The sequence below is a fragment of the Bacillus rossius genome, chromosome 1 (assembly GCF_032445375.1).
Source record: "Bacillus rossius redtenbacheri isolate Brsri chromosome 1, Brsri_v3, whole genome shotgun sequence".
Classification (NCBI taxonomy): Eukaryota; Metazoa; Arthropoda; class Insecta; order Phasmatodea; family Bacillidae; genus Bacillus; species Bacillus rossius.
The window spans coordinates 229,956,620-229,981,528 of NC_086330.1; the positions used below are offsets into that span (position 1 = coordinate 229,956,620).

The 24,909-nt window shown below is 37.9% G+C and overlaps 1 protein-coding gene across 2 annotated transcripts in view; it reads left to right on the forward strand.

The window, feature by feature from the left end:
- Positions 1 to 24,909, forward strand: part of LOC134527345 (sodium/hydrogen exchanger 2-like) — a 430,632-nt gene that overhangs the window by 344,025 nt on the left and 61,698 nt on the right. The gene's annotated exons all lie outside the window — the stretch shown is intronic.

Genomic DNA, 24,909 nt, shown 5'->3' on the forward strand with positions numbered 1-24,909 from the left:
TTCTGCATTCAACTTACCGCTCCGTGAAACTGTTGTCTCGCCTTGCTCAATAGAGGCCGTTTCATGTTCGGTCTCCACCTCCTCTGCAATGGCCATTCATTTTTGATGCTGACTGCATTAGTATACAGTCACGAGCATGTCTGATGCGGCTTGTGACACTTCGACAGCAAGCACTGCTTTTCCTTCCCGTTCACTTTGGCTACAGGCTGAACTGCAATCACTTTCTCGATTTACTTCAACTTTGTATCACGTGCAGTTTGATATACTATGGAAGAATAAAAGCCATAACCAAACTCCCTCATAACAATAAGCCGAATCGTGTGAAATCAAAAGAGAAGGTACCTACGATGTGGCAGTGACAAGTACATGGACTAGTGTGTAGCCCTCCCTTGAACTAGAAAATTAAGATATTATTTGAGGCGAATACCTTGAAGTTGAAGTTAGATTATCAATAATGTTTTTGAAGCCCAGCAAATACAAATTGTACATCACTACCAGACTGACGTGGAAATATTGAATGTAGATTTGTTCTTTTTGTATAATTGGATTCAACATAATTTTGATACACTGTATAAAACAACCTAAATTTACCTATACATACTACTATCATTAACTGTTCTTATGCTGAGTCGAAATGCTGGGTAAAATAAAAATAATCTGGTAACTGAAGCGTTCCACACCATTCAGCACTCAACTTGCTCTCATAGTAGGTTTTCACAAAGCAAAAAAAAAAAAAATATATGTGTATATATAAATATAAATATAGCAAAAAAAAATCTATTGTGTCCCAATATTATGTGATGACTGGTGGCAATGATGTTGTATATTTTGGTTTTAATAAAGTACTTCTTTGCATTCTATATGTTTATTGCGCATCAGTTCGCTGTCTCACACAGCGTACTTTATTGTTAGTTCTTCTACGAGGATTTTGGAACGAATATATGTTATAACATATTTTTAAGTCTTATTTTACACAGTGACTTTAAATGTAAATTTTGTCCATTATTTTGAAAATTCATAATCGTAGTATAGGGATGTAAGTCTGAGGACAGACTTCAGGCTGTGGATTCAGATGGGGGCTGTGACCGATTGCTCTGACGTCACGGTGGCCATCTTGGATGACATTGACTTTCATCTTTGATCTAGATATTGATCTTTGTCTTTGACCTTGACCACGGCGGCCATCTTGGATCCGCCAAGTTGGAACCACCATTTTGTTTTCTAAAACTTTATGCAATCTAGGAATCGAATGCACCACACCATAATTTTGCAATTTTCGTTATGTCCGCCATCTTTATAATCCGTATTTTTATGATAGAAATTCTGAAAAAATGTTAAATTGATAAAAAAATAATAACAATGTAAATAAAAACACTCTACCATCTTGGATTATAACATAACAGTCACCATCTGGAAAATTAATAATTATTATGAGATTTTAATGTAAAAAATTAAATTATTTATAAAATATAATCAATCAAAATTCAATTAAATATTTTTTAGACATGCACTTATGTCCTTGGTTCAAACCCGGTGAGGGCAAAAATAAAAAATGTTAACCGATTCTAACTCCACGTTCCACCAGAAGACTGACCTCCAACCACTAATGCCACTAATGCAAATAAACAAATTAAAATAAAATATAATAAAATTATCACAAATAATAAATTAGTACAAAATAAAATTATTACACAATACATTAACAAAAAAAGAATTAAAAATTACTAAACAATTCTGGCTTGTACTAGAACTCTATCCTTGCACAGCTAAAGAGAAGTTAAATAACTGGCAGAATCTGTTTTTGTAATTTTTTATGCAATTTTTGTTATTATTTATTTTTTTTTTTAATTTATTTTTTTGTTTGGTGTTATCGAGAATAACGTGCTTGTTTTCTCCATGTGCTCGTGATTATTACTGCCAATATTTTGATGGTATTTTCGTGTACTTCTTATTATTCCTGTCGGGACTTCTGCAGATATTTCGTGAGAGCTTCTGGTAAGTTCTAATAAATCTATGTATAAAAACACTTTTTTTAGTTAATCAGTCACGTAATTTTATTTTGTGTTAATTTAATTTGTGAATTTCATCTACCAAATTATTACTAAAAATATTATTATAGGATGAAATTCAAAGAAAAAACACCCATTACTTAGTCATATAGTACGCGTTGAGACAACTGAAAAGCCCTAAAATGAAGGATGAACATCCTTCTCCTTGGTGTGTAGAAAAGCCTTCCTTCTCTTGCGATCGTTAGTGAGCATCCCACATCCCACATAAAATAAATAAATAATATTTACATCAACACAACACTTGACATCTGTGGCTACTTGCAACAAGTTCTTTTTCAAGAGATAAATTAACTTTCGCCACTCAATGAAACAAAAGAGAGTTAAGAGATATGTAGCCTCATAAACTTGTAGTCCTGTAGTCATTTAGTCTCGTAGCTTCGTAGCCTCATAGTATATTAGCCAAAAAGCAGTTAGGCCTAAAACGTTTTGGAGCCAAATACTTTTGGAGCTATTGACTTTTGGAGCTATTGGGGTTTTGACTTTTGGAGCCAATGACTGTTGGAGCCAAAAGTTGGAGCCAATGAATTTTGGAGCCATAATACTGTTGGAGCCAATGATTGTTGATTCCAATGACTGATAGAGCCTAAAAACTGTTGGAAGCATTATATCCTATCATAAATTTTCAATCGCATCCTACTTAGTTCAATGTAAGTGAAAATGTACGTCCTTAATTTCCGTAGGTAGTCAAATCTGTATTAACGTATGCTACTGATGAGATCGTAGGGGGCCCACCATTTGTCCAACTGTCCACTTGTCCAACTAACCACTTCTCCAAGCTCCAATTGTTCGAAGGACCATTTGTCCAAGTGACCACTTGTCCAACCGACCATCTCTCCAAGTTTTGAGGGGCGGGTGGCGTCTCCCACCCGCGCAATCTTGCTCCGCCCTGCCTCCTCGCGACACCTAATCCCAGTACGGCAGATAAGCCGCCAATCGGCGACGTCAGTTCTCACACTGCGAGGGAGCTACTGAAACTTAAACCGCTCTTACAATTACGTGCATAAAGCGACTATGTCGGGCAGGCACGGCCTTAGACGCCCAGAGATGAGAAACTCAGTCCTGTTTCAAGACATGATTTTGAAGTGAGATTTAAAAATATATATTTAATGTTTAAATGTTTAATGACACATATACAAAGTTGTAATTTAATTATAACATAAAATTTGATTGTTTTAACCAGTGGCGGATACAGAAAAATCTCAAGGGGGGGCGCATGTCTACCTCTTCCACACACTCCCTTGTTACGTCACCTTGGTTGCTTGGATGCAGCCAGAGATCTTTTTCCAAGCTCTATCCGTTTCATTTACGTCTCGCCCGAATATTTGCTGTTGTTGACACACGTATTTATCCCGCCGCTAAAAGACATTTTGAGCTATTGGTGTAAAACTAATCAAGTCACATGCAAAGCTTAATAAAACTTTATTCAAACTGTTTCCAACACATGAAGTCGTTAAAGGTAAGTGTATGAATGTGTATTGTATAACATCGGCGGCTGGGTGCGCGCCCTCCCCTTGCCATGAACCATGCTTGGTGCTGGGCTGCCCTGGTCAAGGGGGGGGGGGTCGCCCCCTACGCCCCCCCCCCCCTCTATGAATCCGCCACTGGTTTAACGATAGAGTTGTGACTAATTAAGACAAATACAAATTTATACTCGAACCTTATCCTTGTCTCGATCTCCTATACCCTTCGCACAAAGAGCCGTTCAACTACCTTACGGAGATCATTGAGCTTACTCTACACATGCTTTTATTAGCTTCACCTGTATGTATCTATCAATGTAACGGATAAGATAATTTCGACGTAATTTTCATTAAATTAAAGACATTTTACTAACTTAAAATTTGCACACTTGTCAAGGGCTGGCGACAATATGAGATTTTGATAACTAAAAACCTTAAAATTAAAAGGTGGTGGGGGTCATAGGGTTAAAAACCATTTATTAAGAGCTATGGGTAATAACCTGGCACAGTTGAGGCACAATAAAGCATAGTTTTTGCGCAGATTAATCACCATGGATGAAACTTGAATTCACCATTACAATACGGAAACAAAAGCACATTCAAAACAGTGGAAATTTTTCTAGTTTGGTCTCTCTTCCTTAAAAAAAATTGAATACTAAAATAAAAATCCCAAAACAATTTTACTTGGTGCTACAAATATTTCTCTATTTAAAGCAACAGGCGGACATACGAAATTCCTACTCGTTTCATATAAATTACCGTTTATTGTTTACACTATAAAGCCTGAGCATTGTTGCTGTAGCCGCAATGTTATTTGTTTACGTTTATTTGTATCGCATTGTCCGTTTTTTTTATATCATTTTAAAGCTCATAACATGGTCCTGTGCACTTGATCCTGTGCATTTGATCCTGTGGTAGATGATTCTTTTTTTTTTTTTTTTTGCTTTGAGGAGGCACGTAGCAAGTAATTTATTTTGTACCTAATTTATATTTTTTATAGTTGATATTTTACGTAATTTATTATTTTCTACATAATTTATTATTATTACGTATTTTTTTTATTTTTACGTCAGGTTCCGCGCTATCACGCAAAAAGCGTTGGCGCTATGCGCCTCACCACTGCTAAAAAATAAATAAGTATCATGTACCACAGGATCAGGTGTGCAAGATCATGACATTAGGATGAATGGAGGCGGGTACAGTTTCTTCGCGAAATCGTTCACGTTCGTCGGGATACCTCCGACGGAACATACATTCCACAAAGTACCCGACGACGTGCGGAATTCGTCGCATAATTTCCAAACAAAAGTCCTCGAAGAACCAGCCATATTCAAGACACAATTTATCGCGGCATTGATCGACGAATTGACTTGAACGACTGAAACAATTCATGCAAGAAGTAAACAATAGTTTTAAACAATGAAAATTAACAGTGTATAGATCCATTTGAAAGATTACCTCCCACACTACAAAATAGTACAACGTTTGAATTCTCCAATAAAAATAAATGGCAAAATAAATGCTATACCTATGAAAATACACAGATGTTAGTGTCTAAGATTCGTTACGTATTTTAAGAATAAAAAATGTTGCAACTCATGTAAGTTGTTGTAAAAAAAATATGGAAAGTCAGATACTTAATTGAAAAGTACTCAAAATCACACTCACGGATTTAGAAACAATAGCAATTAATGTCCGCTGGCGCCTTACCGAACAGGTAGCTACTGTAAACTTTCATATCAACGGTAATTTTTCTAAACTGGTTGGAATTTCTTATGTACGCCTTTTACTATAAATAGAGGAATGTTTGTAGCACTAAATAAAAAAGTTTCGGATTTATTTTATTACGGTAGAGGGGTCAAACTAGATTAACACCAAATAGTTGATTGCAAATGGGAATCAGCTCCAAAAAAGGCAAATGCTGTTCTTTTGGGTGGGAAAGTGACTGTGAATACTTTCTAGGATATTCATAAAGCTATTTAATAGATCATATTGGAAAAATACAAACCGTGACAGTAGCATACTGCACAAAATAACTTGTTAAGCTGAAGGCGGAAATTACAGAAAACAAAAATATTTGCTGCAAACAATTTTTTTTCACCGAGACAACGCACCATCTCACACCGCATTGATTATCATGGTGAAAATCGGTGAATTGTGGTTTTAACTGATGACCACCCTTCTTACCTCCCCCTAGGCTATTTCCGAGTTGGGATTATGGTGGAAAATGTGCACGGTGATCAGTTTTCTTCATCTAGAAGCGGGGGGGGGGGGGGGGGGGGGGGGGGTATAATCCTCTAAATATAGAGTGGGGCAAAAGGACGCACTTAATATTTGGACTCAAATATCTGTCATGTTAATAGAGCAAACAATTTTTTATTTGTAACATAGAACCTATTATCATTCGTGAGTCTAATGAACTAGACATTAGAACATAATTATAAATATTATGAATGCTAGGATGTGTTTGCCGACATGAAGTAAAAACGTACTTTTGCCCCACCAGTGGGGCAAAAGTTCGCATGTTACCATAAAATTGTAAAAGAAAAATTTAATTGTATAATTTATTTAGATTTATATGAGTTTTACTTAAGACACTAATTTATTACAATTTAACACTAATAACACAGAAAAATAGATTTAATTGACAAATGTTAGCATGTTATCAGCTTCAAAAAACAGTAGGGCTTATAATGTATTTTAACATTTATCATAAATAACATCTTTCTTTGCCAGAACGATTAAAAATTGTGAGTGATTTTTTTTTTAACTTTTTCTTACGTTGAACTCTATTTTATTGGTGCACAATTTGTTTTAGTAAACTTACTAGACATAATAATTTCCTTACTAAGGGATTCTTACTTGTTTGAGTCTTTTACGTAGAGTGGCCTCTGAAATGCCATAATATGCAGCTATTCTACTTTTAGAATCTCGTTATGCAAGTCTCTGTTGAGCTATCGTCAAAATCTTTGGAGTACACAGCTTTCGCTTCATTTTCCTCTAATAATTCCTGCAAAAAAATGGTTGTCCGTAAACTCGGTTTACGGACGATAGTTTAACGTGACAACGTCATAACAAAACATTGATGAAATGATTGCATACTTTTATGAATAAAATTTAATCATTTTTATTTTAATAATAAAAGAATAAATACTTGAAATTATACTAGAGATCAGATTTTTAAAATGCAAGAATAATTAACCTTTATTTCAGAAATTTTTGTTGTAATAAGCAATGAAAACCACATTAACTTTTCACTTCACTTTATAAACAGTCGACGAAACAGTTCACGTGTAGATGACTTGTATTTAATTTTAAAAACTGACGTTTAGCTATAAAGTTTAAATATAATTATGAACAAGTTTTCATATAAATAACTGTAATCAAATATCTATCATCAATTATATGAATGACCATAATTTTAAACCGACTTTACAGAGAGACAGCCAATTTTTTCAAATAATAAAGTTTCAATGTTAACAATTAAAACTTTAGTCAATGTTTAGAAATGAAATCGGACGCACAGGTCAATCGAGTGAAAGAGATAGATGCGGCGCAAGCGTACAATGAGCGTAACGGGACACAGCGTAACGGGCCAATGTGCATAACGAGACACATTTTCGTGCGTGCAGCCGGCGTTCATCGATTTATTAGACGTAAACACGTCAAAAATGATCACATTACTATATCTGAAGTTTAAAAGATTAAATATATGTATGTAAATAATGTTTTAACATAACTATAAATTTAAATGGTATTACAATCATTACCCACAATATTTTCGAGGACTGTAAAATACAGATGTGTATGCGGGGTAAAAGTTCGCATTGCGAACTTTTACCCCTCTTATACTTGCGTACTTTTGCCCCCGCAATACTTCTCTCCCATTTCCAGGAAGTGCTGTTATATGTGGTATGCAATGCGAACTATCTGATACTTTACGACACTCGGGAAAAACCACTTTATCAAACAGCCTAGCGTATTATTTTCGTACACTAACTCCTTTCTTGATAAACTAGTTCCAAGAAATCTAAATATTACATCAATATCATGAAATACAATATTTACCTCATGGTTTTGATGCCGTTCGTACAAGCCAGCTGTTCTTTCGTGTAACGATGCTCCACCATGACACCTTTAACACCAACTAAGGTTTTCCAATATAATATTAGTGGGAACAAATATACCAGCACTGCGTACTTTTACCCGCCGCGCACTTTTACCCCACTCTACTCTAACAATTTTTGTAAATGTATTCTTCCTAACACACTTTTATTGGCTTTACCTGTATGTATCAATGTAATGGAATAATCCACCACGAATTTTGCTAACTGTATGTCTCTGACAGAAATTAATATTTTCACAAGTTTTAAGTAGCTACCGTTGACAATTCAATATTTTCATGACTTAAGACCTTAGAAATAAGAAGTAGGGGTTGGGTTTATGGGAAAGAAAAAAACACTATTTTGAAGTTACAGGTAATAAACCGTTTGTGACATGATAACATCTTATAAATCTATGAACGCCGTCTGCACGCACGAAAAAGTATCACGTTCCACCTGAGCTGAGAGTGCAAGTGAGAGCGCGGCTTGTGACGCATCAATCTCTCTTCCACTCCATCAGCCGATGCGTCCGAGTAGAAGAGAGACAGTGGCAGCACACAACCTACACGTGAACTGTTTTGTCAACTGTTTATAAAGTGAAGTGAAAAGATTATGTAGTTTCCATTGTTTATTACAACAACAATTGCGGAAAAAAAGTAATTAATTCTTGCATTTTAAGCATTTGATTAGCGATATAATCTCATATATTTGTTCTTCTTCATCAATGTTTTCTTCCGACGTTATGAATTAAAATTATCGTCCGTAAACCAACTTTACAGACAACCATATCTACCAGTTTTTATTCAATACATGAGGACCGGAGCATGGTGGGAATTTTCCCTAGGGTCTACTGTGATGTGGGGTTAAAGACACAAAGTTCTGAAAATTTTTAAACATAGTGACTTTTATATTTTGTATGTTTTGATCCAAATGGTAAGGTTTAGGTGGAAAATCTGCTCAGGTAATGAAGGGAGTGTAACGCCTCTATATTTTGAACATTTTAAAAATATATTCTTTCCGATTTAGAGTGTTTCTGAGGTCGTGCTGTTATGGTTGAACATGTGGCTGGGGTTCATATTTTTTCCCAATTATAATTCAAGATATATAAATTAAATTGCTATTATGAAATACCTAAAACTGAATCCATTTTAGGGCGTAATGCCCTTAAAATTCAAAAATTTCAGAAAAGTGTATATATTTTTTATTAAGATGGTATTTTATTAGCTTGATCTGAATTATGTAGGACTAGTTATGTACGTGTGGATAACGTAATAAAATCTTTCCATTCAAATGTTATCTAATTTTTGCCATCAGAATGTTTTTAAATTTTGTGTACACGTAAAGAATCACAGACAACACAATATTTTGATAACATATGACCATATCGATTGGGGGAGGGGGGAGAACAAGGTTACACAGTAAAACAAACCAATAAAATAAAAGAAATGAATAGTATATAAATGGGGCTCTGAGCGCAGGAGTGGAGGCGAGGATTGAGGATGGGGTCACCGACCGACCGCTCTGACGTCATTTTGGTGTCAAATTTCCGCAAAAAAGCCTCAAAAAGCCTTAAAATGTCCCGCTTTGAGGGAAAAATTCCCGTTTTTGAGGGACAATTTCCCATTTTCGAGAGAAAATTTCCCGATTTAATTAAAAAAAATTCAAAAATTCGACTCTTCCTAAAAGCGGCTTAAGAGTCCTGAAGACAAGCCACTCGTAAGCCACTTTCAGGAATTAGACCTTGACCTCGATATTTACCGTTGCACTTTTCGTTACGCCCAAAAATTCGAAAATCTGTAATTTTTATCGGATTTCAAAGGAAAAAGTCTTAAACATTATAAAAAAATCAATTAATAAAATTTTAATAAAAAATCCTACCGCCATATTGAATTTTGGCCACCATCTTGGAATTACGTAATTTTTAACTTAGGTAAATTGCGGAAAAAAATTAAAATTAAAAATAATTTAATAAATTTAATCAAATAGGGCCGCTATTTTGACATCGAACGCCCCACTCCATAGCGTTGCACTTTTCGTTACGACCACCCTGTTGTATGTTTTTATTATCCTATTTTAATGAAATAAAATTTAAAAAATTAAGTAATAAAATTTAAAAAATAATTATAAAAAAATTTAATTAAATTTTAATAAAAAATCATACTTGCGTCTTATAGTCCTGGGTACGAACCCGACGAGACCAAAATAAAAAATGGCGATAGATCCTTCCTCCACGGAAGTCACCGGCTGACTGGCCTCCCACCACTAGCAGGGCTTCCAGCAACTTTTCCAACCCAAAAAGTAGGAAAAGTAGGACTATTTTATCAAAAAGTAGGCAAAAGTAGGAGACCTATTTTCGCATCATTTTTCAACGGCATATAGTTCTAGCAATCCCATAATACAAGTCTTTATGATTTTACAGGAAATAAAGCATATGATTACTTATTACTTTTTAAATAACCCCAACCAAATGACCGGTTAAGCTGAACTCAACTTCTGAACCTATTATTATGATTAGAAGATTACAACTAGTAGGTAGTAATATCATTGGAAACTGATTAGTAGTCCTAGACTTGCACAATTTTAAAATAGAAGTTAAAAATACTGTTACTAAATCTGAAATTAAATCTAAGGCATACAAAGCTTTGACTCAAAACCCAGAACACAAAAACAATAAAAGCCATACTCCTAAGACCCTATCCTATTGTAGACCATTCCAAAGAAGTTGAGCTCACCCTGGATGAGGTATGGCCTTTATTTGTTATAGTAAAATTTCCATAGTTTAATGTAACTGTTATTTAGATGTAAAAGATAAAACAATATAGTATAATGAGCCTAACACAAGTTCCATATTTTAACATATTTTTCTGAAAACTTAATAATAGATAATTACGAATCTGGGACAGAATAAAACAATAAAACATTGTAAAAGAAGATTCAAAAAGTAAATTTTGCAATAAAATGTTCATTAAACTATCATTGTATCTAAAAAAAAAAAAATAGGTACATATCAATGAAAACAAGTTACATACTAAAAAATGCAAGACCCTTTCCAGATTTGAACCATACAATGTTTTGCCACAAGTTAATTTTATTTTAACTTGATATTAACTTCTTTTCCTTGGAAGATACTGAGAAATATTCCAGTAATGTTCGCTTGTTCTTTTCCACTTCTCTTTGTTCAACTCGTATTCTTTTTAAGCTTGACTTGCTTTCTTCCACCTTCTTAATTGCTGCTTCTAGCATGGTTTGTCCTATCTTCGCTCCTTTCATATCATTATTAATCAAGGCATTTATTATCCTTGTATTAGCTTATTCCATCATTTTAGTGTAATTTTTAATGTCCTCATCAACTTCTTCCTCTTTCTTCCGTAGGGTTTTTTCTTTTTGTATGCTCTCTTTGGCTTTTATTGTTTTTTCTTCACATTCATGTTCTCTTTTTCGTTTCTCTTAAAGTTCTTTACTCTGTTTTTCTTTTTCTTCAGCTTTCTTCTTTAATTTTTCAGCTTTCATTAGTGTTTCCTGAGTAATTCTCTCTTGATACGACCTGTATGCTAATTGACTCTTTCTGAATGAAATCCTTGGTTATGGGAACTTTGTGGGGAAGATTTTTGAATTTTCTCAGCCCATCTTTGGTAGATTGAAGCCCACTAACACCCGCTGCTGACAGACACGATCTGTTTGATGTAAGGAAATTACTGGTGTCAGAAAATCCCCGCTCGACATCAGTATTACCATGGGGGAGAACAAGTATTGATTTTACCAGCTTTGTTAATACTGGAATTTTTTTCCTCCAAGTGAATTTTGTAAAGAAAATTTTTTCCCCCAGCAGTGATCTATTCTTGTGCTTCTAATGTTTTCAGAATATTCTTCCTTTTCACTTGAATGTTCTCCACCACTCTCCTCTTCAACATGCCACTCTTCTGGGATATTCTCACACTGCAGTATTTTCCATTCATCACTAATAGAATCTAAATCCACACGTGGAACCAACTGTACAGATTCTGCAAGACTTTTCATAGCTTTACTAGACAAAAGATCATGCGTGTTCTTTAAATTGAGACAAGACGAATTTCGTATTATTGGATTCCCCAATGGTAGTTTTGAGATGGCATGCTGCATAACCTTATGGTAGAATTTCCTCATCGAGTACAGAAGAACTGTCCGAGTTTCTTCTTTCATCTTATCCAAAACTTTCCTTGTCTCATAGCCAACTTCTAGTTCGGTGCTGTCCAATTTAATCTCTGAACAAGGAAACTTAAATGATATAATGTCCTGAAATGATCTCTTTTCCAGTTCGTTAGTTTTTACAAAACATCCTAAATAACTTCTTACAAGTGCGCACATTTCTTCATAAAGCACATGTATTAGAGGTTCTTCTCTCTGAATCAAAACAAGAAACTTTTCGAAAGGTCTTGAAGCATAAACAATGAAATGCAACTGAACAAGAGTTTTCAGAGGAGTGTCTTTCAAACATTTCAAAATTCTTGTGTAACGTGTATTGCTTGACAAAGTCTTATCTCGCTTTGGAAGCTCTCTGAAGAAATACTTTTTCAGAGCTGACCACTGGCTTATAACTCTCTGTGCGGCTGGAACCAAAGTCAACCACCGTGTTTCAACATGCTTTAGGAAAGATATTTCATCTAGTTCAAGATCAACTTGAATCTCATTCATCTCCTCTTTCCTCAGAGGAGACAACTTAAAGAAGATGTGTACATCAATAATTAAATCAAATACCTTCTGCCCAAATTCTCTGACACCTTTCCCAAAAGCATTATGAACCAAATGCAAAGGACATGTTCCTATATCTAAAAGAGAAGGTAAATCTAGAGCTTTCTTACATTCACAAATAGCAGCAAACACTGCTTTATCAACATTTGGGCCATCACTACCCAATGTTACAAGATCTTTGAGCATCAAGTTGTTTTCATTCATTGACTTCATTATACACTCTGTAATATCTTTAGCTTTTGCTTGCCCCATGATATGAGTACTTAAGTGATTAACATTCACTTTGTTGTCTTCCTTAGACCAATATCTTATCTTGATATCTAGTTGCTTCTTGATCTGCTTATTTGTCAGTTCATCATATGAAAGAGTAAATGGTGAGCAGGAACTGTTTAGATAATTTACTTGGAGAGAATGTAAATATGGACCAGTGGCTTCGGAAACCATGTAAGACACTTTCGATTCACTCATTTGAAATTTTTGAGCTATTGAACTGTCCAGAAACATTTCCCTAAATGTATCACCAATAGAATTTGAAGAAGTTTAACTTAAGTTTGAAGCCGCTGTTTTTAAACTCCAGATAAGTTCGGCTTTAGTGACACTGTCTTTTTGTGACCATAATGAAATTGATGATGTAGGACCAGATGGACCACTTTGCACAACAACCTTCTGTATCTGTTTTTGTGTTCCACTAAAAACATCTCGAGTTTGAGATGAATGGAGTTTTGTTTCAGAATGACTCATCAATTGACTCAACCCCCTATTATCACATCTCACTGATTTCTTGCAGAACTTGCAAAAAGCTTCAAATTTTGAACTAGTCTTTTCACACCATTCTTCCAGAACAACACCATTTGAGTCTTTAACCTTCAACCAGTCTTCTGAAAATAAAGTTTTGGGACTAGGCATCTTGGCTGGTTACACAAGATTATATACCTGAAACAAACATAAGTAGGTAATTTAGAATAAATATTTTTTTATATCAGCACATTAAAATCCACTTGCTATGTTGTGTTGCCGTTTCGTTGTGCCCACCAACAAAGTCTACAATACAAAATAAATAAAAACCAAACAAATCCTTGATAATGGTGTTGTAAGGAAAAGACAAGTTTTAAGGTAGAAGCATTATTTCAAACAATATTATCTGCACCACCCACTACTACATTAAATTTCTAGAATGGTGCTTCAACAGTATAGGGCTGGAGCACCAAAAAAATTGCCCCTCAGATAATATTCATTGGGGCTGACATGAAAATAATTTACTTACCTACTTGGATACTTTGACTACAATTCAAATGACAAATGATGGCAAAAAGTAGGAAAAGTAGGACATATTTAGCAAAAGTAGGACCATTCCTACTTTCCTACTAAAAAGTAGGAAAAGTAGGAAAAGTAGAAGGTCTGGAAGGCCTACACTAAGATCAAGGCATATATTACGTCATCCGACATGACGTCATCGCCGCCATCTTGGTTTTTCTAATGTTTTACTGGAGGAGGCCATATTGTTTACAGCAGTCATTTGTTTTCGCCTGCTGGAGACCGTCACCTTGTTAGTTTAATATCTTACCGCTAGAGTGCAGTTTATTTAATTAGTCACTTACCATCCACCATCTCGTTGACCGTCCGCCATCTGGTTAAACTGTTGCTATCTGGTAAATCCGTAATTTTTAAGCTAGAAATTCGGGAAAAATTCCAAAATTCGTCAAAAAATTCGCTCTTTTATTTACCGACCGACACGAACGTCTCCGATGATTCCTTGCCCACGCAAAAATACTTTTTTTAATAAACCATCCAACCAGCCAAAGTCCATCGTCTACCAACCGACAATAAGCCGATACGACCACGATGTAGGCAATTCTTATTTATCAAAAATAAATTCGATTCATGTAGGCGTAAAGAACTAATGTACACGCCAAGCCAAGAACCAACTGATAATAACTAACAGTCAACCGACCACATAATGAAAGATCGAGAAGCACAGGAAGCACAGGAAGCAAGCACACTAGGCAGCACAAGGCAGCACCGGCAGTAAATTTAGCAGCACATCAGGCAGGACATTTGGCAGCACATCAGGCAGCACTAGCAGCACATTTGACAGCACCGACAGCACATTTGGCAGCACCGGCAGCACATCAGGTAGCACTGACAGCACATCAGGCAGCACTGATAGCACATTTTGCAGCAACGGCAGCACATCATGCAGCACCGACAGCACATCAGGCAGCACTGACAGCACATTTTGCAGCAACGGCAGCACATCATGCAGCACCGACAGCACATCAGGCAGCACTGACAGCACATTTTGGCAGCACTGGCAGCACATCAGGCAGCGCAGGCAGCACATTTGGCAGCACCGACAGCACATCAGGCAGCACTGACAGCACATTTTGGCAGCACTGGCAGCACATCAGGCAGCACAGGCAGCACATTTTGGCAGCACGGGCAGCACATCAGGCAGAACTGGCAGCACATTTGGCAGCACCAGCAGAACATTTGGCAGCACCGACAGCCCATCAGGCAGCACTGGCAGCACATTTTGGCAGCACTAGCAGCACATTTGGCAGCACTAGACAGCACAAGAAAGCACACTAGGCAGCACAAGGAAGCACAGGAAGCACAGGAAGCAGTGGCGTAGCGAGGGTGGGGCGGAGGGGGCGGCCCGCCCCGGGCGGCAGCCCGCGGGGGCGGGTCGCCGGTGAAGCGGGTTGAGATCTGATCTATGATTCATCCATTACATGTGTCAGACACACTATAATGTTCCATTTTTATCTAAAATTTTGCGCACCAACTATTTTTTAATATTTATTTAAAAGAAAAACTGCGAAATCACTGACAGAGCTCTTTATAACGTTTGTTTGTTTACATACGAACGGCAACATCGCATCACGCCGCGCCGCCCGGCGCGCGCGAGCCGAGTTGAGCGGCACTCCTTATTATGTTAATTACTCATACAAAATCTTTTGTTTCACGCGTCGGCCCGTGTCGATGGCTCTCTTTCGCACTCATTGAATTTAGTACTACGCATTGTACTGTAAAGTTTGACCTTAACCCAGGGCAAACCAAACAACTTCCGCAAACCGGGACACAGTAAAACACCTATATTATTATTATTATTATTATTGTTATTATTATTATTATTATTATTATTATTATTTATTTATTTATTGTTTACAAAAGTTACAATATTTCTTACATTAGTCTCGCAAAACCTATTCACCTAGGTTTGTCTGCGAGTACGGAGTCACACTCGTACATTAAATCTTATTTTATAATACACTTAAAATTGCTCTAATAGCTGTTTGAACATTGATTATTGTTTAAAAAGTATGGAGTATATTAACATAAATTACATTGAGTTAAGGTACATCTTTTTAAGTTTACGACTGAATTTTGTCCTGCTACTTGAATTTAAAATTTCAATATGGGATGTTTTGTAAATCTAGTAGTAGTCTAGGAATATTTTTGTTTTGTTTTTGGATATCTTGATTATTTATGGTACCTGTCATACAAAGAAAACATAATTTTTCATTTAGCTCAAAAATGGCGCCAACGATTTTTCTCAAAATTCTCGTCATTTTATCTTTTAATAACATCTATAACATGGCTTACTCAGTTTTTACCGGGAAACTCTAAAAAAGGTAGCTGCCATACAAAATCAATTTTGTTTGTAAATTTTCCTATAAGCCCGGCAAACCGCGCCGTCACCAAAACCACTTTTGTTTTGTGATAGATAAAATACTTATTTGAAATTCGAACGTGTCCTCCGGCCAATATTCATGGGAATACATAACTTATTTTACAGGTACAAGAAGAAGACGTACCTGCCGTCGCAGTTGGAAGTAGTTCTGGTCCCACCACAGAGCAGGGTCAAGACGAAGTCGACTCATTAAAAGTACCTCAAGCATCTAGTCATAAGCCTGCAGAAAAAGTGAATGTTGCCAAAGAAGACATAATTGAAATCGTGCCTTCTGCTCCTGCCGAAATCAAAGATGTGAATCTCGACGATGTAGGTTGCTGGCCTTCTCCTATGACCGACGAAGTAAGAACGCTTCTAGTATGTCGCGGATCTGACTCAGTACAGCACATCGATTCCAAATTTGCCGATGTTGTTCGCTCAGGGACTTCAACGAAAGGCGGTACCCGAAAACTAACCAAAGAGTGGTTCTACAAACCATTATCTAATGGCGAAAAGGTTCTCCGAACATGGATGGTGTACTCGCCTTTGAAGCAATCCTTGTATTGTTTTTCTTGCAAGCTGTTTGGCAATTCCGGCTCTAACTTCGCATCTGAAGAAGGATTCAACAAATGGTGGAAGCTAAATCCAAGAATAGGAGACCATGAAAATAGCCTGGGCCATGAACAGAGCTTCTTGAAATGGAAGGAGTTGGAAGTTCGCCTGAACTGTAAAGCAACCATCGATCAGAAACAACAAGAAGTTTTCGAAAGTGAGGAGAAGAAGTGGAGGGATGTACTGTACAGGTTGCTGAATATTATCCAGTTCTTAGCCAAACAGAATCTGGCCTTCAGAGGACATCGAGAAGACATTCGAGGAGATGATAGTGGCAATCGCGGGAACTTTCTGGAGTTAGTGCACCTCCTAGCTAAATACGACCCTCTTCTAATGGAACACCTGACAAAGATAAAGCTGGGAGCAAGAGTCTCAGTTTCGTATCTATCTCCAGAAACCCAGAATGAATTTATAAACTTACTGGGACAGCAAGTTCGATCCACCATCATCCGTCGTATTCAAGAAGCTAAATATTATTGCGTAATCTTCGACAGCACACCAGTCATCTCCCACAATGACCAAATGAGCCAAGTTCTGCGATACCTACATATCGAAGGAGAAAAAGTCGCCGTGGTAGAATCTTTCATTGACTTCTTCGAACCAAAAGGAAAAAATTCAGAAGATCTCAGCAACGATATAATCGCGAAGATAACATTAGACGGACTGGACATACAGAATCTGAGAGGACAGGCTTATGACAGTGCTGCCACAATGTCAGGGATCCACAATGGAGTTCAAGCCCGGATTAAAGCACCGAATCCGAAAGCTATATTCGTTGCATGCACAAACCACTCACTAAACTTGGCTGGGGTACACGCTGCTTCTGAATCAGTGGATTCCGTGACATTTTTTGGAACTCTGGAGAAGCTGTTTGCCTTCTTTTCCGCATCAACTGTTCGATGGAACGCTTTGGTTGCCGTCACAGGTCAAGCATTAAAACGAGTCACTGAAACGCGCTGGAGCGCTAGACATGTAGCTGTCAAGATGCTTAAAAATAAGTTTGAGGTAGTTCTTGAGGTACTGGAACAATTAACAGATTCATCTCAAACTTCCGAAACAAGATCGGGAGCCAGTCTTCTCCTGACAGCCATGCAGTCATTTAACTTCCTAACTTTTCTTGGCTTTTGAGCTGCAGTGCTACCTGCTCATCCAGGTGGATTGTTCATACTATATCGTCCAGACAACAGCCAGCCATGTCCAGTAGGTGGTCAAGCACACACGTCCAGCCATTTGGCCAGGCTAACACACACAGTTGGTGGTAAGTAACGCGTAGTGGGTATGCCAGGCACACACAGCCTGGTGGTTCTTCAGGCTAACACATTTATTCGGTAGCCATGCAGAGTACAAGCAAAGGACACACATCTCATCCAAGCAGTGACTAGAATCGACCAGAATGCAGCCAGTCATGTCCAGTAGGCGGTCAGGCATATTTACTTGGTTATGTCAGAGATATTGGGCAGCCTTGCTTATCCAACAGTTGGTCATGCTATCTCGTCCTGGCAACAGCCAGCCATGTCCAGTAGGTGATAAAGCACACACGTCCAGTTAGTTGGTCAGGATATCACACACAGTTCATGGTAAGTAACGCATAGTCAGTCAGCCAGGTACACACAGCCTGTCGGTTCGTTAGGTTAACACGCTCCAACGAGATACAGGGCTACTTGATTTAAAAGGCAACTTGGTTACATGGATACTTGGCTACAAAGCTAAAAGACTACGAAGCATCGAAACTTTGAAGTTATTGGCATCAAGTGGATACTTCTGAAAATCAAGGTAAAAAGAAAACAATTTACATAAATTTTACACAAAAATAAAAAAAGTTCTGCTAGCTTCTAATAAGTAGATACATAAAAATCAAGAAATTTTTTTAACATCACATAAATTCCACAAAAACTAATAAACAGAAAATAAAAATTACACAATTTCTACCAGCTTGCGAACTTCTCCTTTGTTCAGCAAGGATAGAGTTCTACCACAAGCCAGAATTTTTGTAATTTTTATTTTTAGTTTATTAGTTTTTGTTGAATTTATGTGATTTTAAAATTTTCTTCATTTTTATATGTTAGAAGCTAGCAGGTCTATATATATTTTTGTGGTATTAATGTAATATAGTTTTTTTCTTTGATTTTCAGAAGTATCCTCTTTATGCTAATAACGTTGAATTATCGATGCCTCGTAGTCTTGTAGCTTAGTAGAAACGTATCCCCATAACCAAGTTGCCTTTTGAACCAAGCAGCCCTGTATCCCGTTGAAGCGTGTTAGCCTAACGAACCGATAGTCAGTGTGCGCCTGGCTGAACGACTATGCGTCACTTACCTAAACTATGTGTGTTAACATGCCGAACTAACTGAATGTGTGTGCTTTATCCCCTACTAGACATGGCTGGCTGTTGCCTGGACGAGATAGGATGACCAACCGTTGGATGAGCAAGTCTGTCCAACATCTCTGACATAACCAAGTAGATGTGCCTGACCGCCTACTGGACATGACTGGCTGCAGTCTGGACGATTCTAGTTACTGCTTGAACGAGACATGTGTCCTTTGCTTGTACTCTGCATGGCTACCGAATAAATGTGTTAGCCTGAAGAACCACCAGGCTGTGTGTGCCTGGCATACCCACTACGCGTTACTTACCACCAACTGTGTGTGTTAGCCTGGCCAAATGGCTGGACGTGTGTGCTTGACCACCTACTGGACATGGCTGGCTGTTGTCTGGACGATATAGTATGAACAATCCACCTGGATGAGCAGGTCTGTCAAAACTACCTGACCGAACCAAGTCGATGTGCATGACCACCTACTGTATTGACAGGCCACAGTCTGGATTCTCGTAGTTTCGTAATCCTTAGTCTCGTAGCCGAATAGCCTTGTGAACCTTCTTCTCGTAATTTCATGAACCTAAGTCTCGTAGTCGCGTAACTTCATTATCCTTAGTCTTATTATCACGGAGCTTGGTAACCAAGTATCCATGTAGCCAAATATCCACCTAATCAAGTAGCTTTGTGTCACTGTAGCCCTGGCTACAAGACTCGTAGTCTTGCAGAATCGAAGTTTCGTGGCCATAAGCCAGGGAGCATCGTGAACCTACATCTTATAGTCGCGTAGCTTCGTGATTATATGTCTCTTAGTCACGACTTTTCGTGAAGCTAAGCTCGAAGTCGCGCATCAACGTGGTGCTATGTCTCGAATTTGCATAATTTTGTAGTCAAATTATGTGGTAGCAGTTGTAGCACTTGGGCAGTTGGAGTACTTCGGCAGTTAGAGACCTATTGAAGCTATTGAAGCTGCGTGTCCTTTGCGTGACCTGTACGTGTAATTTGCTTGTTCCTGGGCATCCTTTGAGTGTACTTTGAGTGTTCCTTATCATTTATTGAGTGTACTTTGAGTGTTCCTGAGCGTACTTTGAGTGTTCTCTGAGCGACCGTTGAGTGTACTTGGAGTGTACCTGAGCATCCTTTGAGTGTACCTGAGCATCCTTGAGTGTACCTGACCATCCTTTGAGTGTCCTGAGCATACTTTGAATGTACCTGAGCGTCCGTTGAGTGTACTTGGAGTGTACCTGGCATCATTTGAGCTTACTTTGAGTACTCCTGAACATCCATTGAGTGTCCTCTGACCGTACTTTAAGTGTACCTGAGCATTCTTTGGGCGTAATTTTAGTGGTCCTGAGCATCCGTTGATCGTACTTTTAGTGTTCCTGAGCGTCCGTTTGAGCATACTCTGAGCGTCTGTTGAATATACTTGGAGTGTAACTGAGCGTACTTTGAGTGTACCAACTTTAAGTGTTCCTGAGTGTCCATTGAGTATGTTTGGAGTTTACCTGAGTGTGCTTTGTGCTGCCTGTGCTGTCATTTGTGCTGACTGTGCTGCCATTTGTGCTGCCTGTGCTGACGTTTTTGCTGCCTGTGGTGCCATTTGTGTTACCTGTGATGTCGTTTGTACTGCCTGTGTTGCCTTTTGCATGTACGGTGTATACTGTGTGCCATTAGTGGTACTGTGTGTCATTTGTGTGGAATGTTTGTACTGTGTTAACAGTGTGTACTGTGTGTACTGCGTGTCATTTGTTTGGACTATGTGTGTCATTTGTGTTTTCTGTGTGTGTCATTTGTGTTGACTGTATGTACTGTGCTGTTTGTGTGTAATGTGTGGTGTTGTGTTTTTTTTTAGTACTGTGTCGTCTGTGTGTGCTGTGTGTACGGTGTGTCCTTTTTTTATTTGTGGTGTTTTATTTTTCGAACTTTAATTTTTTTGTTTAAATGTACGATTTTTTTTTTAATTTTGGACCTTTTCCCGAATTTATAGCTTAATGTTTACAAATTTTCCTAAAGGGTGGAAGAACATCTAGATTGTGGACCGATTTTATGTTAGTATTTTAATAAATTGTATTTTTTTGTTATTTTAAAAATTTTCCCGACTCTCTAGCACTAAAATTGTGGATTTTCAAGAATTTGACCAAGTAACAAGATGGCGGTCAAGTTAAGGGCACAAAGAAAAGAGCAACGGCCATGACGTCATACCTCAAGATGTCTGGGTACATTTTAATTAAATATTTATTATTTATTTTGTTATTAATTTTATTTTTTCCTATAAAAATCGGATGGTAAATAAAAATATCCAAGATGGCAGGCGCAACAAAAAGTGCAACATTCCAGGATAGCGGACGAAGTATAGTCCATATTTGGTAACAGGCTTGGGAGGCTAGCTTCATGGATGCTTAAGCCTTTTCCTGGACATTTGTGGCTTTTGGTATTTTCGCGGACTAAAACGGGAAATTTTCTTTCAAAACGGGAAGTTTTCCCTCGGAGATTGAAAATTTTTAGAAATTTTTCTGAATTTATTGCCAGAAACACCAGCCGGCCAGATGGTCAACACAGCTTCTATTCAATATATTTACGGAAAACCCAGCAGGATGCGCTCGGTTGCAGAGCACTACTAGGCTGCCCTCTGATAACTCTGAAAGCAGCCGCGGAACTCGCGGCCTTCGGTAGCCCAGGACAACAGACACGACCCGGCCCACGAGATCGGAGCTCCACGTGGAGTAATGGATCTGTAATCCTAGCTGCGAGCGTCACATGTGGATAACGCAATGCAACGCTGCGTATCATATGTGTCCCTCTTTATCTACACCAGACATAAACTGCGCCTGGAAAAACGATACGTCTATGATAGCGCGATTACTGGCGCTCGTCGAGACCCTTGAACACAGCTCTCGTTTTTTAAAGTGCGGTAACATTTTTTACATACCAGCACTTAGCTACTTTATGTACGGAGGCGACACGGTATTGTTTTCGATTATCTCGCCGTAAAAATAAAAAAATTGCTAGCGCTGATTCGCTGTTAGACTTCCGTGTTCATTGGCTCCAAGAGAGGGGAAAAGGCGGTGCATGGGAAGGCAAGTGGGAGACACATCCACCCCTCAAAACTTGGAGAGATGGTCGGTTGGACAAATGGTCACTTGGACAAATGGTCCTTCGAACAAACGGAGCTTGGAGAAGTGGTCGCTTGGAGAAGTGGACACTTGGACAAATGGTATACACCCGAGATCGTATCCAACTGATGAGAGCTTTTTACACTGAGTTGAATTTTCGTCCAAATACACTGTACTTCCTTTTAGTCAAATGCGTCTCCTGTGTGTGTGCCATGTGTCAAGTGTGTGCACTGTGTGTACTGTGCGTCCAGTGCGTGTGCTGTGTCTACTGTGCGTCCAGTGTGTGCACTGTGCATCCAGGGTGTGTATATACTGTGCGTCCAGTGTGGGTGACCGTGCTTTCAATGTGTGAACTGTGTGTACTGTGCGTTCAGTGTGTGAAATGTGTGTACTGTGCATCCAGTATGTGGACAGTGTGTACTGTGCGTCCTGTAAGTGTACTGTGTGTACTGTGCATCATGTGTGTTTACCGTGTATTCAGTGTGTGCACTGTATGTACTGTGCGTTCAGTGTGTGAAATGTGTGTACTGTGCATCCAGTATGTGGACAGTGTGTACTGTGCATCCTGTAAGTGTACTGTGTGTACTGTGCGTCCTGTGTGTTTACTGTGTATTCAGTGTGTATACTGTGTGTACTGTGCGTCCAATGCGTGTACTGTGTGTACTGTGCGTCCAGTAGGTGTACTGTGCGTCCAGTGTGTGTACTGTGTGTTCAGAGTGTGTACTGTGTGTTCCGTGTGTGTTATTATCTTTTGTTTAATGTGTGTCGTTTTTTTAAATATGCCTAGTCAAATCTGTAGTAGCTCTGAATATTTACTAGTTTCAAACTTCTTGGTTTTGGTAAAACATATTTCAGGGATTATTGGTAGCCTACTTTTGTAAGTGTAAAACATGTTCTTTTGAGCTAAATGCTTTTAATTGATTTTATCGATACTTTAGGCCAGCGAGATCGAAGACTTTGTCTTGACTGCTTGAAATATGTTATATTAGCTATCGACAAAGAATATTTTGTGGTTCGGAGATATCTGGTCTATATGTCTGACATTGTACATGACCTGGTCTCGTGGTTCGAAGACGCTTGGTCTATATGTATATCATTGTACATAAACTGGTTGCAATGTATTTCATGCATTAAAAAATTTATATTCTTTTAGGCATCGCGACAGCATATTTATTTCGTTGTTCAAGTATCCTGTCTATTGTTTTTTTTAAGTGAATGATTAATAAACTACACGGGAAAAGGATTAAATATATATATATAGCTTTAGTTACTCTTATCACTGGCCGAGAATCAAACCAAAAAAGGAAATCCACCGCTTCAATCAATATTTTTATAAGTGGTTGTTTGATAAATTTTGTAATTTTTTCTGAAATTCTAGGTTAATAATTACGAATTTCCAAAATGTCGTCCAAATTTCAAGATGACGGATACACTGTGAGAAATAACTGTGTGTTAATAAATAATACTTCAGTCTATTGGCCAAGAATTAAACTAATATGACGACAACACACTCTAGCAGATGCCATTACACTAGTACTCCTAGTAACAAATATTGAAAACAATATGGTGGCGACGTCCTCTAGCAGGCGATGTATGTTAACTAGCGCTCCTGACAGCAAGTACTGAAAACAAGATGGTGGATCCAAGACGGTCACCAGGGTCAAAGATCAAGGCCAAAGGTCAAGGCCAAACTTCAATGTCAAAATAAAAGTCAAAAGAAAAGGTTAAAGGTCAAATTCAAGGTCAAGTATGTTAATGTCAATGTAAAAGTCCAAGTTTCAAGATCAAATGTCAATGATCAAAGTTCAAGGCCTACAGTCAAGGTCAATGTCAAAGGCCTAGTGGACAAAAATTACACTTACATGGTGGTAGCGCACTCTAGCAAACGAAAACATGATGGTGGCCTCCAGCAGACTAAAACAAGATGGTGGACGTGAGTCATACCAGCTGTCAATATATAACTTGGCATTTGTGGTGGGAGGTCAGTCTGCCAGCGGCTTTCTAGAAGGTAGGATCTGTCATCATTATTTATTTTTTCTTTCACCTTGTTCAAACAAAGGACGTAACTACCTGTTTTAAAATATATATATTTTTTAAATTTTAATTAATTTGTTTTTTATTTTTTTTATTTTCTGTTAAAATTTGATAATAATTATGAATATTCAAGACGGAGACCATGAAATCATAATCCAAGATGGAAAAGTGTTTTAGTTTAAAATATTAAAAATTTTAAATTCATTTTTAACTTTTTTCCTCGTTTCTTTCATAAAAATAGGGATTTTCAAGATGGCAGCCGTAACGAAAATTGCAAATAAGGAGTAAGACATTCGATTTCTAGATCCTGGAAAGTTCTAGAAAACAAAATGGCTGTTATCAAAATGGTGGTATAATTCTAGAAAAATTGCAGATCCAAGATGACCGCTGTGGTTAAGGTCAAAGTGTCAAGGTCAAAGGTTATGGTCAAAGGTGAAAGTCAAGGTCAACAAAGATGGTCGCCATGACATCAGAGCTTTCGGTCATTGATCACATCCGAATCCACAAGTTGTTTCGGGCCGAAGCCCGGCCTAGCCTCACCACCTCCACCTCCTAGGACTGAACCCGTGAGGGTATTCCAGGAGCACTAACTTTTCTTCTTTTCATCCTGATGTCACCTGGTCTTAATGGCATCAGGATGTTTGGCCTCAGATGTTCTTATGCCATGATTTGAATGGTTTAGCACCATTCGTTTGCCTCAACCAGAAACAACTTATCCATTCTGTTTGAGCCGCCGTGCCTGCAGCCAGAATATAGCTTTGTCAATTTTATAATATACTTTGTCAGATGCATCCATGCAGAT